Source organism: Scyliorhinus canicula, chromosome 14, assembly GCF_902713615.1.
Source record: "Scyliorhinus canicula chromosome 14, sScyCan1.1, whole genome shotgun sequence".
NCBI lineage: Eukaryota > Metazoa > Chordata > Chondrichthyes > Carcharhiniformes > Scyliorhinidae > Scyliorhinus > Scyliorhinus canicula.
The window spans coordinates 147,489,013-147,510,019 of NC_052159.1; the positions used below are offsets into that span (position 1 = coordinate 147,489,013).

Consider the following 21,007-nt stretch of genomic DNA (forward strand, 5'->3'; position numbering starts at 1 on the left):
ATCCACGTGAAGGGATCGAGAAATCAGAGAGTTTGAACATATTGGAGGGCGATTTCCATTTGTTTCTGTCGGTTTTGCATCCACATTCTAAGCCTTTGTTTTTCACTATCTTTCACGCTGGTAAAGGTTCAATTCCTCTGAATCAGGCCTCACCCACAAAACTGACCACATGCCCATTCAAGATTGTGCGAATGTGAGATTCCGCCGGTTGCCTGGTTACTTCAGGCTCTTTGAATTGCATTATGTTTCTTTCACGCAGAGCCACTAATACAGTACATTTTTAAAGTTTTAAAAATATATATTAAGAAGTATTTAATTTACTAAGAAACAGACCAGCATACACGAAGGAAATTTAAATGCTTTCGTGCAATTTCGTTTTAAAAAGTCATTGACAGTATTTTATAATCAGGTTACCCAAAACGGGAGATTGACAGCCTTATTTAAAATACTTATTTTTGCTGATAAACCCATTTTTTGCTGCATTAATAGAACTGAACCAGGTTACTGAATACATCAAGGAATAAACATTTTAATGGGAAAACAATAATTCCGTTCTATTGACCTGCCCAATTGCGTGTTTCACGGCAGATTTTACATCTGTGATTTTGCAAATGGATTTTTGCAGAAATCTGAAGCTTGGCCTAACCATCAGGATCTTAGATGCATTTTGGGTGCAAATTCCTGATTGTACCCAAAGTGAAACTTTCTCTCAATATTCCTATTTTCTCAGATTTCCTAATTCCTTTGTTCTTTTCCCTGCGATGATCAGATTCTTCCCAAAAAGTCGCTGATCCCCTGAACAGTTCACCGGCAGCCTTTGTTAGCTCCTTTTTAAGAAGGTTTTAACTTCATTGACGAATGCCTTCCCAATTTAATCCTTGAATCCTTGTCTTAAAAGATAACTGATTTGAACTGTATCTTGGCATGGTTTAATCAAAACAAACTTGCCCTATATGACGCAAGGCTGTCAGCATCCAAGGAACAGAATTCTGCACACACAATGCTTAATAGGTTTTATCGTGTGTGCCTGTGTGTGTATCGTTTTGTATGTGTATGAGTATGTGTGCATGTGAGTGTGTGTGTGCATCAGTGTGTCTGTGTGCAAGTATGTGCATATATATGTGTGTGTGTGCATGTGTGAGTGTGTGCATGTGTGTATGTATATATGTGTGTGTGTCTGCATGAGTGTTTGTGTTGTATATGAGTATGTGTATATGCGCATGTGTCTGTATGTGTGTGTATGTATGTAGGTGTGTATGTATGTAACTGTGTGTGTATGTAAATATGCATGTATGCCTGTATATGTTTATGTTATATATGTGTATATGCGCATGCGTGTCTGTATGTGTCTGTACATTGATGAATCGGTGTATATGTATGCATCTGTGTATCACGTGACGCAGTGGTTAGCACTAGGACTGCGGCGCTGAGGACCCGGGTTTGAATCCCGGCCCTGGGTCGCTGTCCGTGTGGAGTTTGCACATTCTCCCCATGTCTACATGGGTTTCACCCCACAACCCAAAGATGTACAGGTTAGGTGGATTGGCTACGCTAAATTTCCCCTTAATTGGAAAAAAAAATTGGGTATTCTAAATTTATAAACAAAAGAATGTATGTTTCTGTGTGTGTATGTAAATATGTGTAAATATGGGCTGGTTTAGCACAGGGCTAAATCGCTAGCTTTGAAAGCAGACCAAGGCAGGCCAGCAGCATGGTTCAATTCCCGTACCAGCCTCCCCGAACAGGCGCCGATTTTCATTTCATTTCATTTCATGCGTGTGTGTCTGTTTATATGCATTCTTGTGTGTGTGCTTTTTCTCTGGGTCATGACAATAATTGGCTTCCATTTCTAATCAGACTTTGAACAAACTAATCAACAATGTATGAACTGTTATTTGTTGTAAAAGAGACAAAAAATAAACTGGAGATAATGCTTCAGCTGGAAGGTTATGCTGCATGACAAAAAGGGAGTTTGTAAATTTATTTGCTCACTGGTAGTGATATAACAGAGAACAATGAGGGACTATTTGGAGGAAGATTTGCCGAGGTAACGGTTAGTCCTGTTAGATGGGAACATTTCCCTTTGCAGCTGTGCGAATAATTCTGAGGAGAATATTCACAACGTAAACACATTGAAGGTGACTGTAGCATTGTTTGGTGAGCCATTTTGAAACATGATAATAGTCTGCCTTCTTGTTTTTGCCACCAAAATGGATAACCTCGCATTTATTAAATTATACTGCATCTGGCATTTGTTTGCCCACTCGCTCAACTTGTCCAAACTACACTGAAGGATCTCTGCATCCTCCTCACAGCTCACCCTCCCACCCAACTTGGTGTCATCTGCAAATTTGGAGATATTATATTTTCTTCCCTCATCTAAATCATTAATATACATTGTTTATGTAACTGTAGACAATATTCTGCTCAAGGCAGCAACTCGCTCCCAGTACAATCCGTGATGGGACTGTACTGGGATTGCCTGATTGGGATTGAGTCCCGATCAGGCAAACCCCCTGGATGTTGCCAGGATTCCCGGCTCCACTGGGGACCATTTTACCAACAAACCTCTTGATGTAGGGTGAATGTCCTGCCTCCAAGGCCCACCAGCCTACAACTGAAGGAATGTGAGAATGGCAAGCTCTGCCTGAACTGCGCCGGGTGCCTACTGGAAGGATCTTTGCTGAAACAAGGTGAGAGGGGTGGGATTGCTGGGGCCAGTCAAGGTGGCCTTGGAAAGGGAAAGAGGAAAAGTGGCTGTTGTCAGGGGCAGGGAATGATTTCCTGAGGGTGCCTCCATTGGGCTCATGGTGCCTGAGAAGGAGGGATCCCCCCCCCCCCCCCTCTCCCAGGCTGTAGGTCTCACCACCAGGGATTACCTGGTGGTTTGCGCATGGCAGGTTACAGACAGTAGCAGTGGGATGATTTCCTTAAGAGATCAATCTCTACTCTTCTCACCCTGGACTTAAAGAGTGGGGGAAAGGAAGGTGCTGGGGTCTCCACCCGTCACCTTCTCATCCCATTACACAGCACCTCAGCCTCCCAGCCCAACTCCAAGGGGACCATTAAACTCTGTCCCAAATGAGGATTGGGTGAGTGCTTTGTAAAACACTTATGTTCAACTTGCAAGTGACCCCCAAGCTTCTTATCATTGGCATTTAAATTCCCTGTCTCACTTCCTGTACCAGCCTCCCCGAACAGGCACCGGAGTGTGGCGACTAGGGGTTTTTCACAGTAACTTCATTGAAGCCTACTCGTGACAATAAGCGATTTTCATTTCATCTCATTTCATTCTGACCTCCTTGTCCTTGATCTCCCACACAGTTCTAATGGAGCTCAAACTCATCTTTTGATGATGGACTTTACAGCTTTCTGAACTTTCCACTGAGTTCAACAATTTCAGATCATAACCACTGTCAGACGGCAGTTGTCGTTGATTTTTTTATTACCGGATCGATCTTTTGTTTATTTTGAACCTGTCCAATTACCATCTCCTTTAGCCTTGCAGCCTTTTGTCATTTGATCTCTTCACACCCCTACTGTTTTGCCCTCACTTCCACTGCCTCTGTACTCGCTTAAAACACCTCCAACCTCCTCCAGTTCTGGCAAAAGTCACAGGAGGTGTGAAACGTTCGATCTGCTTCACTCTCCACAGATGCTACCTTACCCTGCAGGGTATTTCCAGAATCTTCTGATTTTATTTCAGGTTTCCAGAATCCACAATCTTTGGCTTTTGTTTTAAAAAAAATTAAATTTAGAGTACCCAATTATATATATTTTTCCAGTTAAGGAGCAATTTAGCATGGCCAATTCACCTACCCTGCACATAAGAACATAAGAACATAAGAACTAGGAGCAGGAGTAGGCCATCTGGCCCCTCGAGCCTGCTCCGCCATTCAATGAGATCATGGCTGATCTTTTGTGGACTCAGCTCCACTTTCCGGCCCGAACACCATAACCCTTAATCCCTTTATTCTTCAAAAAACTATCTATCTTTACCTTAAAAACATGTAATGAAGGAGCCTCAACTGCTTCACTGGGCAAGGAATTCCATATTCACAACCCTTTGGGTGAAGAAGTTCCTCCTAAACTCAGTTCTAAATCTACTTCCCCTTATTTTGAGGCTATGCCCCCTAGTTCTGCTGTCACCCGCCAGTGGAAACAACCTGCCCGCATCTATCCTATCTATTCCCTTCATAATTTTAAATGTTTCTATAAGATCCCCCCTCATCCTTCTAAATTCCAACGAGTACAGTCCCAGTCTACTCAACCTCTCCTCATAATCCAACCCCTTCAGCTCTGGGATTAACCTAGTGAATCTCCTCTGCACACCCTCCAGCGCCAGTACGTCCTTTCTCAAGTAAGGATTTGGGTTGTGGGGGTGAAAGCCACACAGACACGGGGATAATGTGCAAACTCCACACAGACAGTGACCCGGGGCCGGGATCGAACCCGGGTCCTCAGCGCCGTAGGCAGCAGTGCTAACCACTGCGCCACCATGCCGCCCATCTTTGGCTTCTCTAATTGAAACTCAGACTTGGCTGCACCGATCAGCTCTTTGGACGTTGCCAGCTTGCATAGTGCAGACTCTGCATGCTTCAGAATCTTTCAAATCCACATGGATTTAGCGCTTTACTTTCATCTCATGCAAAATGGCACGTGCTATAAGTTAGCACCAGGAAATAATCCTGCAATTTAGGCAAAGTACTTACCATTCACACTGTCTGTTTATACATGCTAAACCTGAAGTAAATCCGCTTCAGGCTTAGTTTAAATAGTGCACTTAAGACCAGCAGTGCATAGTGACTAAATTAACTCTGTGCAAATAGGACCTTGAAGAATTCCACTATATTTCTTAATGAATCAAAGCTACACGGTGATAGAAATCCCTTCACAGGGATTTGATGCTTCTTGCGCAATTACACAGTTGTCTTGTTTTATGAATATTAGGATGCCAATTTACAAAGCTTTTTTTGTGAGGGAAACTGTACAGGGGTTGAAGCTTCTGTGACAGTTCCAAAGAGACACTGGACGAGTTTGTAAGGGATGAATGTTCCAGCGCATTTTACCTCAGGGATGTTGTTTTAAATATAACTCGGACACACAATATGAAGGTATCATTTGAACACTTTAGACAGTGCTTTACTGATCTGGGAATTCTTAAGGCACTGTGGTAGGAGCTTTACCCTATATCTATCCTGTTCTATGCTTTGCTTGCAATAATGATGTGTGGAGAGAGTCTTGACCTGTATTAATGCATATTGACATAGTAACATTGGGTTTGACAGTGTGAGGGAAGCTCTGAATTGTACCTGATGTCTACTATCCTGAATAGGGTAGTAGGGTGATGGCCTGTGAGCTCAATGTTATATACTTGCTCAATAGTGGACATAAGAACATAAGAACTAAGAGCAGGAGTAGGCCATCTGGCCCTTTGAGCCTGCTCCGCCATTGAATGAGATCATGGCTGATCGTTTGTGGACTCAGTTCCACTTTCCACCCAAATACTATTATAACCCTTTATTCCTTTATTCTTCAAAAATATATCTATATTCATCTTGAAAACATTTAATGAAGGAGCCTCAACTGCTTCACTGGGCAGGGAATTCCAGAGATTCACAATCATTTGGGTGAAGAAGTTCCTCCCAAGCTCAGTCCTAAATCTACTTCCCTTTATTTTGAGGCTCTGCCTCCCAGTTCTGCTTTCACCCCCCAGTGGAAACAACCTACCCGCATCTATCCTATCTATTCCCTTCATAATTTTATATGTTTCTATAAGATCCCCCCGCATCCTTCTAAATTCCAACAAGTACAGTCCCAGTCTATTCAACCTCTCCTCGTATTCCAACCCCCTCAACTCTGGGATTAACCGAGTGAATCTCCTCTGCACACCTTCCAGCGCCAGTACATCGTTTCTCAGGTGTTAGTGAGGCCACACCTGGAGTATTGTGTTCACTTTTGGTCTCAGGTAAGGAGGCCAAAACTGAACATAATGCTCCAGGTGTGGCCTCACTAACACCTTATACAGTTGCAGCATAACCTTCCTAATCTTAAACTCCATCCCTCTAGCAATGAAGGACAAAACTCAAGAATATTGGACACAAGAATATTTGACAGAGAGTGCAGAGTGAACTTCAAACCATATATAATTCTAGCCTGGAATACAATCGAAAATCAACCACAGTAACATTGGATGTGCTGCCTCCAATGGAAGAATGCGAGGCAACAGGTAGGCAGGCAGAAACAATTGTATTGCCGCATGGCTATTTTCACATCAGGATTGTTGGAACAACATGCCACCCTGGCGTAGGGCTGGCATCACAGATCAGCTGTTATAGAAACCCGTCTGTTTCCATTCCCAGAGGAATCAATGGAAACAAAACATGTGCTGTTTCTAGAATGGACGGCGCATCTGAAATGCCGGCTTCACGTCTGAATGCCAAGGGAAATCCTACCCTCCTTGTTTTGAATGCTCCAAGTGCCTCACGTTTATGCATAGTAGCAGAGGAAGGGCCATTCAAAGTGTACGATTCTCTTTAAACTAAGGGGGAAATGTCTTGTCCTAACTCCCAGCAACTTTATCCACTTAACCTCTTGGCAAGGCAATTTAATAGATCGACTGATCTTGCTGGGAATTGTCAGTGGATTATTGAGTTGGCTCTGCTGGATGATCTGTCCTATCGTTAGCCTGGTTTACAGTTATTACATTTATGAAAAAAAAACTCTCCTAATTATAATCCAAAGGAAAATAATTAACCCATACAGCGCCTTCCTCAATCTCATGATGTTCCAAGCCACTGGACCGTCAATGAAGCACTTTGGGAGTGGAATTGGATGGTCTTCAATATAGTGCTGTGTGAGGGACGGCAGGCGGCACAGTGGTTAGCACTGCTGCCTACGGCGCTGAGGACCTGGTTTCGAATCCCGGCCCTGGGTCACTGTCCATGTGGAGTTTGCACATTCTCCCCGTGTCTGCGTGGGTTTCACCCCCACAACACAAACATGTGCAGGTTGGGTGGATTGGCCACGTTAAATTGGACCTTAATTGGAAAACTAATAATTGGGTAATCTAAATTAAAAAAGGCATAGTGCTGTGTGATCTATTACATCCACATGAGTGGGCAGATGAGATCGTAGTCCATCTTATCTGAAAGACAGCACTCCTGACAGTGTGGGGCTCCTTCAGGCATCCCAGGAGTGCCAGTCTAGATGGGCTCAAGACTCCGGAGGGGAACGCAAACCCATAAATGCTTTGACCTGGAGGTAAAAGTGCCACCAAGAGTGCTGTTGACTCGTCTCTTTAGGGAATGAAGGTTAGCAGGGGCACTTCAGTGTTGGGGTGCCACACTTCACAATGAAACGCAACCCATGTTAAGTATTTGTGATAAATTGATTTGCCACCTAGTCCTGAAGCACTGTTGGCCACTCTTCTTGATTAAAACTTGATACTGAGGCTTGGATTCTTCCCACTCGACTGCTGACAACCCTGGGACACTCTCATTGGCCAATCCTAGCTCGGAGAGCAGTGGGAATCTTGTCAATGATCTGGATTGGTAAGCTATATTTCCAAGTTAAACACCTGCAGTGCCCCCTACTCTATACCTCAGTACCTCAACTTGCACTTAACCCTCTACACATTCAATAAATGGGATGCATACCTGTCTAGAAAAAAGAGATGAGTTTCACTTTCATGGGTGAGAGAAAACTGGCTGTACTGGATCTATGTTAAACCTTTCAAGTACCCTTTTGAAGTCATTGCAAAGTGAAAATTACCCACAGAGAGTACACTTTGCAAATGACAAATTCTATAGGGGTGAATTTCTCAGTGGTTTAGTCTGGAGATCCTTAAGCATGGAGGTGTGTTTCCTCCATACATATCAGACAAGGAAACATTGTTTTAAAACATTTATTGATTATTACCCTGGAGCACATGAGTATATCATATTGGGTTATAACCTAGCTATAATTAGTCTACATCAGCCTTTCCCGTATTTTAGGATTCTGAAATGACCATAATAGGTCGCAATAACTTCCTTGTTGATAACACAGGCTGGATTTTCTATCACCTGACGGGGCGAGATCAGGAGTGTAGTCACATTGAAAATCATGCTCAGATGGACCTCAGACCTTGAGACATATAGGATTGTCAGAGGGCTTGACAGGGTAGATGCCGAGAGGTTGTTTACCCTTGTGGGAGAGTCTAGGATCAGAGAGCATAATCTCAAAATATGGGGTCGCCCATTTAAGGCAGAGATGAGGAGGAATTTCTTCTCTCAGAGGGGGGTGAAACTGCGGAATTCTTTACCGCAGAGCACTGTAGAGGTTGGGCCGTTAGGTATTATCCAGGTTGTGATAGCCAGATTAATAATCAGTAGGGGAATCAAAGGATATGAGGAAAAGACGGGAAAGTGGAGTTGAGGATTATCATTTCAAATCAGTCATGATCTCAATGAATGGCGGAGTAGACTCGATGGGCCGAATGGCTTACCTCTGCTCCTATGTCTTAGGGCTTATGGCTTGTCAATCTTCTGACAGCTCTGTGACATGCTGGAATTTTCAAAAGCAAGGTGGGAGAGGCAATCTGCAAGCTTCCAATTAACCTGCGTTAAGCTAATTAAAGAATTTGTTAAGCAACCGGAGAGGGACAGTATCAAATTTTCAAAGTTAATAACAGGAAGCGCAAATAGTCTGGGACATGTTATCTCCAGTTGTCAGGTGCACAGCGCTGCTCCGTTCCTCCAGCAATGACAAGCCTAGTGATGCCTGATGTTTGCCTTTTAAAATCACCTTCCAAAACGAATCCACGTCTTTGCCCCATGTCTACCAACCCTAATTGGACGCTGATCTCACCTCCTTGCGAAGTGGGACCTTCTTCATTGAAAATCGCGTTGAACGAGACTAATGCTGACGCGCAGCGGTGTCGAGCCTCGGAAATAGTCCAGATACCGGGCTCCCCGTCCTGGACTGAGAATTTAGGCCCATGTATTATTGGACGAGCGGCCACAATTTTTCTTCTTGAAATAAAAAATAAATACATTTAGAATCCCCAATTCTTTTTTTTTTCCAATTAAGGGGCAGTTTAGCGTGGCCGAGAAACCTACCCTGCCCATCCTTGGGTTGTTGGGGGGGGGGGGGGGGGTAACCCACGCAAACACAGGGAGAATGTGCAAACTTCACAAGGACAGCGACCCGGGGCCGGGATTGAACCCGGGACCTCGGCGCCGCGAGGCACCAGTGCTAACGATTGCGCCACCGTGCCATCCGCCCACACATTTCCTTCACGTAAGGATTGGAATGGCCTGAGGCTGTAGCTGGATGATGAACTGACTGAATGCTATCCCTTATTTTCTTTGTAGAGACAGAGGGGGAAAGGAAATTGCGTGTTTCTCATTCCCGCACTTTCAGTAATGGTTGAATAGTTTATCAACATGGAAAGTTCTAATTATGACTTCTTACTGGTTCCTTTGGATGACATAATTATGATTTAAAACATGGATTAACTGTGAGTATGTTCTGGTAGTTCAAAGCCTGCGCGCATAACTCTCTTTCATTGATCATTCCACCTAATTGTAGTGCCCTTTTAGAAAGAATTTCAAAAAAACACATTGCGAAAAAAATTGCGAGTGATTAATTGGTGCAGTCTATCTTTCTCTAATGACAATGACTTTGTTGTGTTGAAATTAGGAATGTAATTGAGTGTAGTTGCTCTTTAATCTGATTGCTTTACCAGTAGTTTGTGTGATGGTATCAGGTTTTCAGCCTGTATCGCTGGGTCAACATGGACCCAGTCCATTAAAGGAGCAAGGTTCAGCGAAAGTTCACACTCTATTGTTTCACCATGGTTACAAAACAAGAAAGGAGGAATCCTGAGTTTATAACATACTGTTGCAATGGGCCCTGGAGGTACCAAACCTTGTTATTGTTCAAAAATTAAAACCAGAAATGTAAACCTCACAGCTATCTTCCGAGTAAACAGAATAATATCCCTCACTTGCTTTATAAGCAGTGTAAGATGTTCTGAGTTGAATCAAATGTCAATGAGCTAAATTATCCTGGCCACCTTTAATAATGTTTAAATGGTATACACCCTGGAAGGGCGGCACGGTAGCATAGTGGTTAGCACAGTTACTTCACAGCTCCAGGGTCCCAGGTTCGATTCCCTGCTGGGTCACTGTCTGTGCGGAGTCTGCACCTTCTCCCCGTGTCTGCGTGGGTTCCCTCCGGGTGCTCCGGTTTCCTCCCACAGTCCAAAGATGTGTGGGTTAGGTGGATTGGCCATGCTAAATTGCCCTTAGTGTCCAAAAAGGTTAAGTGGGGTTACTGGGCTACAGGGATAGGGTGGAGGTGTGGGCTTGGGGAGGGTGCTCTTTCCAAGGGCCGCTGCAGACTTGATGGGCCGAATGGCCTCCTTTAGCACTGTAAATTCTATGATTCTATGGTCAGTTGCATATTAGCATAACACCGTTTAATAACACTCCAATCTTAAATATACTTGTATAAAACTTTAATCAAGTTACTTGCAGGACCAAAAAAATTACAGTGGCTGGAATTTTCCAGCTTTTCCGCCGATGGGATCTTCTGGTCTCATCGAAGGTGACACCCTGTGTGGGTTCCCTGGCAACGGGACAGGCGAGCCACAGAAAACGGCGTAGACATTGGTGGGACCAGAAGACCATTGACGGGTCATCTACACCGCTGGAGATCATGTCGCCATGGGAGAGAGGGGGGTGGGGGGGAATCCCATTCAGTGTCTTCCGGCTGTTGTTGCGGTCAGTTTTTAACGCCATGCAACATGTCGCAATATCTTAGATATTTCACAAATATACATCGACATCAATATTTCCACATAGATCAATACACATATAATCCCTATGCATCACTGGCATGAAAGCTGATGGCAAGTATATTGCCTGACGTTCTTGGGGCAGAAAGTTAAGTACAGACATAAGAATTAGGAGCACCTGTGGTCACAGTGTGGCCATTCAGCTCCTCGAGTCTGCTTGTCAGATCGTTTGATCATGGCTGATATGAATGGCCTTAACTCCACTTTCCTGGCTGTTCCCCGCAACCCTTGACCCCCCTTGTCAATCAAACATTTGTCAAACAAAATTTATACATTCAGCCAGAGACATCTAGTCTCAGAACAGCACAAGCCTTTAAACATTGATCCTTTACTATTTCTTCTTTGCTGACTCTCTCAGCTGGTACCTATTTATGTGTATTGTAGCCTCAAGTGACAAACTGGACTATGCAGTTTTCACGTGTCGTCACAATTGTACATTAGAATATTTGTAGGGTACTGTACTAAAAGGCAGAATTTTCTTTAGTGTTCTGGGATGGGAGTGGTGGGGGAAATACATTGTCTTGGAAAGATGTTAACCCAGAGGTGTGCTCTGAGAACCAAAATCTTACTTCTCCAGCCTCCCTGCCGCGCGTTTCTTGGGTCTTCCCATTGCAGCCGTCCCATGCCGCCTGGAAACCCGCAGGCCGGGGCGCGCTGCCGGCTGGATCAGAGAATACCGCCGTCAGCGAATGGCCAGAGAATTCTGGCTGTTGTCTCGTTGACGAGCAGGGCGGTGCTTTGAATGGACTGATGTACGTTTTTGAAAGAGTGAAAAGGCTCCCTCCAATGGAACTGTTGACAATTCTACAAGACAGTGAACAGCCCCTGTGTGGATTCTAACTATCTTAAAAAAGGAGTAATTTATTAATGGAGATCTTTCTCATACATGCAAAGGTCATAAAGATCATTTCGATGTTTGAATCCACTAAAGCCACATTTTTGTGACTAGTTTCCGTGACCAGACAATACTTGTTTACTGAAGTAAATCTCAAAATAACCATTGATTGAATGATATAAACTGCGTCGTGTGATTGGCTTGCAGTGATGTCATGCTCTCCTGTGATCAGTCGTTGGGTGAATTATTTTCCATGTAACAATTTCTCATGAATATACTCTTCACTTATCAGTGTCCTTCCCTGCACCATAAATGCTCATGACAAGAAGGCTCACTGTGTCAGCATTCATAGCGTGGGAACGCTCTAGATTAAAATGGGGAAATAAGAAAAGGGGAAATTGTTGAAAAGAGAGACAGGTTGCCAAGGTTTTTATCATACACTCAAAAGAAAGAATGCCAAATTTTATATGATCACAATTTATACCACAGGAGAAAAGGGATGCTGATTGGGTGGCACGTTCACAGAATTCTTACAGTGCAGAAGGAGGCCATTCGGCCCATCCAGTCTGCACCAACCCTCTGAAAGAATACCTTAACTTGCCCACTCCCCCACCCTATCTCTGAAACACAACCTAACCATTGGACACTAAGGGGTAATTAAGCCGAGCCGATCCACCCAACCTGCACATCTTTGGACTGTGGGAGGAAGCCGGAGCACCCGGAGGAAACCAACACAGGCACTGGGAGAGCGTGCAGACTCCACACCGACAGTCACCCAAGGTTGAAATTGAACCCGGGGCCCTGGCGCTGTGACGCAGCACTGCTAAGCACTGTGCCACCATGCTGCCATGATCCTGATTGGCTGAGGTTGTAGCCTTGGGAAAATGAAAATAGAAGGTGATTCAACAGAAAAGTGGATTGTTTCATTGCAAACAAAATCTTGTCTTGCTTGCCTAGTGGTTGCAGTGTAACCTATTTTGGTCCCTCGAGAAAAGGTCCCTCCAATTGTGTGCCCAGTTGACGCTGAGAGGTCTGCAGAAGTGCTGAATCACGAAAACAGAATGGATTTATGGTCAGACTGGATGAACAGTCAGACCAGATTGCAGTATTTTCTTTCCACATAGAAAATAAATTATGAAAAGTGGTTAATAACTCAAGATAGATATTTTATAAGATGAAACCTAAAGCCTCTCTAACATCACCTTGAATTGGTATCGGGTTGGATCCTCTGTTTCGCCAGCCACGTGTTTCTCAACGGCGTGCCATTTGCTGGTGGCTGGATCCTACACTCCCAACCCTTGTCAATGGGATTTTCCATTGAAGCCACCCAATGCCTCTGGGAAACCTATGGCGGGGGTGCATTGCCAGCGGGAAAAGAGAACCCCAACTGTCCGATATCCGTTGAAGGGGATATCCAGGCAGGGAGAATATAATGATGGACTTACAGAGGCTTCTTAGTGAACAACAAAGGATTTCTTTATCAGGATCTACAAGAGCAGCAGCATGTCTGCAGCTAGTTCTGGAATGTCTCTGCCCAAGAGAACTTTTCCCCCATTCTGAGTCCCGATTGGTCAGCCAGGCCAGGTGACCTTTACTCTGCTGTGTTGCCCTTAAAGGAGCAATCACCACAGGGAGGTAGGTTTAAAGTGGGTGTCTTGAAGGAGGAGGGAGAGGCAGAGAAAGATTTCTAGGACCACGACCGCTGAAGACTTAGCGGGTGAATGGCATTAGTCATTTTCATCAAGAAAATGCTCGTTGTGTCTGTTGACCTAAACTAAGGTGAGGATTGAGATCCTGGAATAGGTCTTAGTGCCACTGAATTGAGGAGTGGAAGAAGAACAGGCAGACTTTCCATTCCTCATCCCCAGTTAAAGATTCCTGCTGGAGCAAAGGTCATCATTGTGTGAGGTCATGCTCGGATATCTCCATAGAAACTCTATGGTCACTCACCATCCAGTGTCACAGGTGAAGAATGGTTGGCATTTTGGAGGTTTTCCAATGCCTCTGCGGAATCACATTCCAGCGCTCTGCCACTTATGGGGAAGCGAACGACAGGGAACCAGGAAATAGAGGCAACATGGATTCAGCGGGACCTTGTTTTTACTTTCTCCCTTTGCTTCCTGTCCCGGAACGGCAGCCAGATTAACAGGATGACTGGTTGCCAGGCAGGAAGGTCAACAATAAAGGCTGTAGTTGGAGAGTCCTTGGGGACGGCTGCCGGAACCCAGGAAAGATAAGGGATGGTTGAGGTGCGATGTTCCAGCAATCGGAAGGGAGGAGAAACCGGGAGACATGACAGGTTGGTGGGAGTGGAGAGGGGCAGCTGGTTGATGTCTGGCAGGCAATTTGCATGAGGAGCTGGGGCGAGGCTGATGGGATGGGGGAGGTTTTTTGGATTCTAAACACGCCTGCTCTTCTTGCCATGGAATGCTATGGAGACTGCTGGGTCCAGCTGTTCCCCACCTCCTTTCGGCTGTTGGGATTCGCAAATCCTTGGATAACTGGCCATCGAGGCTAATCTTCAAACAGCTGCCCCAAGATATCAGGAAGGGTGCCTCATTTACAGCATAATGCAGGAGGGCCTGCCTCTCCAGAATAGGCTTTTCAGAAAGCAGCTCATTTAAACTGGAATTGGACCATTAGCACCGGACTGGGGACAGGAATCGGAAATTTGCCAATTTAATTACCCCTCCTCCAAACACACTCCCTCCCATCATTGATGGATGGGGAGGGGGTGGGGTTAAAATTGATCCCCCATGAGTGTGTGCTGTCTAGAGTGAAGGGATAAACCTCATTTGGCAAAAGTAGGGTCACATTTTGAAAAATGCTTTAAAGCAGTAATTTTGCCAACAGGCACGCATTTCGACAAGGACATGAACTGGCTACTGAGAGGCTAGATCTTTCCATTGCTGCATTTTTCTTGTGTCATCCAATAAGAAAGTGGGGCCTTGTTTGTTTTGGCTTCTCCCTTTGGTCAGCCATTTGAAATGGTCAATCACTTCTGCAGGTGCTAGAAGAAAGGAAATGCGTGCGTTTTTATGACAATAATGATGGAAAATCAGTGCTCCGTGCATTATATCATCAGCAGAGAGGTCAGATGCAGACATCAGAAGGGAACAAAGTGTATTGTTTGTCCATTACTGTCTGAAGTATAATGGGAATTTCAACAATAGCCATTGTGTGAATGTTCACTGCCTACAGTTCCTTTAATCTTTAATTACCCTTACAATCAGACTACCTATGCTGCAGGACAATGCACGAGTTATAAATTACCTTAAATTTATGTTTTTCTGACATTTTATGGACCACTGTAGTTTAGCTGTAAAAATAAACTCTGACCGTGGAGCTTTCACAGCTGTACTGCTGAGCAATCCTCGACACTGGTGGCAATATAAGCTGCACGTAAGAATTAAATTTGCCGATGTGCTGCTTTCCCTTGAAGACGTTGATTCCTACAGCCACTCAGGGCATAAATCTACTGAATTATCAGGGGACATAGGGGTTGTGATTTAATGATTCCTGCGAGTGTTTAACGCAACAGAATCACGCATTGTGGGCTGAGTTTTCCGGGACGCCATGGTCCCCAGACCCTCCCTCCCCCCGGCTAAGTGTTGGCTGTTTGCAGTGGGGGGGGGGGGGGATGAGTGAGGGGTGGGGGCAACCTGCCCAAAGTCCTGATTGCTGCCCCATAGTAATCATAATACAGCGAGCAGCTAATTGCTTTAAAGTGAGGCTTTCACTCTTTTCTCGGGAGTAGGACCTACCTTACAGGGTTGCCAGCCATTCAGATTGGTTGGCAACTCTGTCGTCCCAGCAGCGCCACTGGGAGCGGTGGCCACTTCTGATACTACAGCTCCACAGCTCCGAGGTCCCGGGTTCGATCCCAGCCCTGGGTCGCTGCCCGTGTGGAGTTTGCACATTCTCCCCGTGTTTGTGTGGGTCGCACCCCCACAACCCAAAGATGTGCAGGGTCGGTGGATTGGCCACGCTAAATTGTCCCTTATTTGGAAAACGTGAATTGGGTACTCTAAATTTTAAAAAAGTTCTTTAAATGAGGTACTACAGAAACACAGTTCTCTCTTTCATCTTGGATAATTAACTGTATTGTTTAATCTTTTCCTGAACAACAACTTGCTTGATCCTAAGCCATGGGAGTGGCGAGGAGCTTTCCTCCGAGTTTGACTTGTCTAGTAATCTTAACTTTAAGTATGAAGAACTCGGTTGTGAGATTGCTACATGCTGTGGCTTTAAAGGTTCCTCCATCATGATACTAAAAAGCTGAAGGCGAGGAGGGGGCCATCATGGCGGCAACTGAAAAGAAAACAGCAACCAGGAGAGGGTGGAAATCGATAATGGAAAGGTGATCATCGCAGAGTATATCAATCTTGATAATAAGTGGTTGCTGAAGGTTTGATTCAGGAGATGTCTCAATTGTTAAGGGCTTAAGGACCCTGTCAACCACACTGAGTGAACGCGGAACAGCTTTAACGTGCTAGCGGATCATTATGCACTCTTAGACCGACCTGTTTACTTCTCTTGCGGCATGAAATTTAAAAAAAAAGAATGTTTCGCATCAAAATTGATGAAAATGTTAAATTTGTACTGAATATGCAAGTCTTTTCCTTGACAAGATAATCGTACTCCCCTGGGAATTGACAAGTTTTTTGCCTACACAGGCAGCGATCAGCAGGGCATTCTCTGTCCTCTTCTCAAACAATGCATCTTCTAAATGCATCATTAATCTTGCCCAAACAGCACCGTACCTTGCTACTTTTTTGGTGAATGTTTTTTGATGCCTTTGTGAAGTGAATGTGTGGAGTATAACACATGGCACCCCCAACTCCACACCAAAAAGATGTTCTGCTTCCGCTGTCGCGTGCGACAGTCTCCAATTGATATTATGATTTATAATATACTTTAAATGCTTATCATCCTCTGGAAGCTGTAGCACTTAGACTTACAATGGGAACGATACCATGAGCATATTCAGAAATGTGTAAAGTGATATTGCAGTGCTTCAGGTTGTGGCGCATTTGGGTCAATAAAATATTCATAGTGCAAACTTGTCTTCATGACCTTTATTAGAATTACTGTAAAACTGGATACTTTCAGAGATGAGGAGTTTTTTGTTGTTTATTCAAGGATGGAGGGTCAGGAAATCTCCGTTATTTTTTTCCATGCGTTTATTCATAACTGAATGACAACAAAAAATTTCAGGAACAAAAAAATATATTTGACTGGGAAGATGATTTAGCACAGGGCTAAAGTGCTGGCTTTTAAAGCAGACAAAGGCAGGCCAGCAGCACGGTTCAATTCCCGTACCAGCCTCCCCGAAGAGGCACCGGAATGTGGCGACTAGGGGCTTTTCACAGTTACTTCAATTGAAGCCTACTTGTGACAATAAGCGATTTTCATTTCATCTCATTTCATATTCATTTCTCTGTTTTACAAACTGACATTAAAGAATAGGTATGGCAGTTGTAACTTTAGTGATGTTGTTTTCAGTTGTTTGTCACAGTGCAGGTTTCTATCTGTTGTTTGAAAATAGATCAGAATAAAGGGACATTTGGAAAGACCTTCTGCGGCATTCTCCGTCGGCGGGATCTCCTGCCACGCCGGTAGCGCACCCGCGCCTGCACGTTTCCTGACGATGTGGGATGGCGCACAATGGGAAACCCCATTGGCCGGCTGTGGGAACGGAGAATCCCACTGTTGGCAAGGGCGCGCCGCACTGCGCTGGAAATCGGGGCTGGCGGGACGGAGAATCTCAGCCCTTGATTTTCTTCAAGTCAAACCTGCTAGCTTTGATTCACAACATAACGGTGTGAAAAATCTGTCGCAGCTTTAAACCGATTTGCCTTCCACTGAAACAAGGTGGTTATTTCCTTTCAAATGTATGTGAAATGGGAAATGTTTGATCATTCTTGATGCACATTGGATGTTGATAATGACAGTCTGACAACTATGGCATTAATATGCCTTGGCGCTCTGGTCTAATCCGTCACAGCCTCAGGTCTGACACTGCTTCGGCTAAATGGATACAGAACTGGCTAGATCATAGAAGGCAGAGAGTAGCAATGGAAGGGTGCTTTTCTGATTGGAGGGCTGTGACTAGTGGTGTTCCGCAGGATCAGTGTTGGGACCTTCGCTGTTCATAGTATATATAAATGATTTGGAGGAAAATGTAACTGGTCTGATTAGTAAGTTTGCGGACGACACAAAGGTTGGTGGAATTGTGGATATCGATGAGGACTGTCAGAGGATACAGCAGGATTTAGATCGTTTGGAGACTTGGGTGGAGAGATGGTAGATGGAGTTTAATCCGGACAAATGTGAGGTAATGCATTTTGGAAGGTCTAGTACAGGTAGGGAATATACAGTGAATGGCAGAACACTCAAGAGTATTAACAGTCAGAGAGATCTAGGTGTACAGGTCCACAGGTCACTGAAAGGGGCAACACAGGTGGAGAAGGTAGTCAAGCAGGCATACGGCATGCTTGCCTTCATTGGCTGGGGCATTGAGTATAAAAATTGGCAAGTCATGTTGCAGCTGTATAGCACCTTAGTTAGGCCGGACTTGGAGTATAGTGTTCAAATCTGGTCGCCACACTACCCGAAGGATGTGGAGGCTTTAGAGGGGGTGGAAAAGAGATTTACCAGGATGTTGCCTGGTATGGAGGGCATTAGCTATGATGAGAGGCTGAATAAACTCGGTTTGTTCTCACTGGAACGACAAAGGTTGAGGGGCGACCTGATAGAGGTCTACAAAATTATGAGGGGCATAGACTGAGTGGATAGTCAGAGGACCCCAGAGTAGAGGGGTCAATTACTAGGGGGCATAGGTTTAAGGTGCGAGTGGCAAGGTTTAGAGGAGATGTACGAGGCAAGTATTTTTACACAGAGGGTAGTGGGTGCCTGGAACCCGCTGCTGGAGAAGGTGGTGGAAGCAGGGACGATAATGACGTGACGTTTAAGGGGCGTCTTGACAAATACATAAATTGGATGGGAATAGAGGGATACGGACCCCGGAAGTGTACAATATTTTAGTTTAGACGGGCAGCATGGTCGGCGCAGGCTTGGAGGGCCAAAGGGCCTGTTCCTGTGCTGTACTTCACTTTGTTCTAAATATTTAAAAAAAAATCTTATGTGGAATCTTATGTGGTCATCACTCGCTTTAAGAGTATTTTTTCATGGGATGTGGACATTGCTGGCAAAGCCAGCATTTGTCACCCATCTCTAATTGCCCTTGAACTGAGTGGCTTGCCATATCATTTCAGAGGGCAGTTAACAGTGAACCACATTGCTGTGCACCTAGAGTCATATGTAGGCTAGGTGAGGATGGCAGATTTCCTTCTCTAAAGGGCATTAGTGAATCAGATGAGTTTTTACAGAAATCAATGATAGTTTTCACTGACATAATTACTGAGATGAGCTTACATCACAGATTTAATTATTGAATTTAGATTCCACTAGCAGCCATGGTGGGATTTGAACCTGTGTTCACAAAGGATTAGCCTGGACTTCCGGATTACTAGTCCAATGACATTACCACGACACCACCACCTCCCCTAATTCCGTGATGCTCCCTCAAAGCAATGACATTATTTTTTCTCTTGACTCCTAAAATTGTGTTCATTGGAGTCGAGAGCGAAATTATTTTGGTAAAAACAAGAGTGGCCAGCCTAAGGTCAGGTCCTTTGCTATTTTCTCCATTCCTCGTGGACCTGGGCTTTCTCATGGGAGCCTCGCTTTTTCAATTTCAAGTTATCTGACGTCATCATCTCTTTCTCCCTCTTGGCTACATCCCTTCAATCTTCCTTCCATCATCTCCTTCAACCAGTTCTCATGCCTCAGATGATTTGCCATCTTCATGTTGTCTCTTCTTCATGATATTCATGAACAATCTTTCCTCCTCTTCATCCTGAGAACTTGCCCATTGCTCTCATCTTCTCTCCAAATAGCCAGCTCCATCCTCCTCCAGTGCCATGTTTCACAACCTTCGAGTCTTTGGATGGCCACTTTTCTCAAGGGCCACTTTTCAGCCCCGTCGGACGAGACGCTCCAAAACAGGCTTGGTAATTCTTTTCTCAAGGTCTCTACTGTTATACTGAGCAATTCTTTACATTTGAAGAGTGCATTCTTTGCCATTGTTATTCTAGCTCTGATTTTTTGTATGGCAATAATCATCTTCTGACAAGATGCTTCCCAGCTACTTAAACTGTGATACAACCAGAAAATGCTGCAAAGACTCAGCAGGGCAGCCAGCATCTGTGGAGAGAGAAACAAAGTTAACATTTTCAGTCCATATGACCCTTCTACAGAACTGAAGAGGGGTAGAAATGTAATGAATTATATAGGTGGAGAAGGTGGCAGATTAGAAGTCATGGATAAATTGGAGCAAAGGAGGGATTGACAAAGGCGTCATGGACATAAGACAAAGGGAGGGAGGTATTAATGGTGCCATTAGGACTGAAGAGTGCTAATAGTGGCAAATTGTAAGGTGGCAGAATGTGTTAATAGGTGAACAAAGTGCCCAGTGGGAGCAAAACAGAACAACAAGGGACAGGTGGCCATGTGGAGGAAGAATGGAGCTATGATACCTGTTCTCGTTGTTGACCACATATCCACTTACCCACCATTATTTCTTCAGATAGTCAAAGTAAAAGGTTAATTGGTGAACGCAGAGAGATTTGCTGACAGCCAAGTCTTAGTGACTCGCGCCGCGTGTTAATAGACAGAATGAATGAATTGGTAAAAGCTTCGGGAGTAAAACATTTATGTAAAAGGAATGGTTACATTTGAGGACTAATGGTCGAGATTGGCCGCCAGGGTTTTAAAAGAAATGCGGCACAGGAGAAAACAACACTGTGACTGGCAAAGATTGCAAACATGTTCTACTTTTGCGCATTTATGATATTATTATGTAATTGCAGTTCTTCTGTGCTGTTTTATCTTTGGCCCAGGATTTGGTTGCAATCTGGTTTCACCAGGGCAGTGAGTAGTGCCAGTGGGATGTCTGTCCGGTTATACACCCCACCTGATTCCCTTCCTCCCTTTGAATCAATGTTTGCCGTCCAGTGAGAATGGTTTAACCCTGACCTCTTAAAAGATGTCATTGGTACCATATTCCCAGAAAATGTTAATGTGTGCCTGTGCCAGCATAATATATACACAAATATATTGAATTGCTTTCCACCCAAAAGCATTGCTTAATGATAGTGGCTTTTGGTCACTTACACCAACCCTTTACCATACGGTCAGCAGGCCAGAGGGTTTTAGCCAGGGGGCAGCAATAACTGTTGGAAAAGCTGATCATGGTCAGTTGACAC

The 21,007-nt window shown here is 44.5% G+C and overlaps 1 protein-coding gene across 3 annotated transcripts in view; it reads left to right on the forward strand.

The window, feature by feature from the left end:
• dachc (dachshund c) overlaps positions 1 to 21,007 on the forward strand; it is a 602,876-nt gene that overhangs the window by 218,428 nt on the left and 363,441 nt on the right. The gene's annotated exons all lie outside the window — the stretch shown is intronic.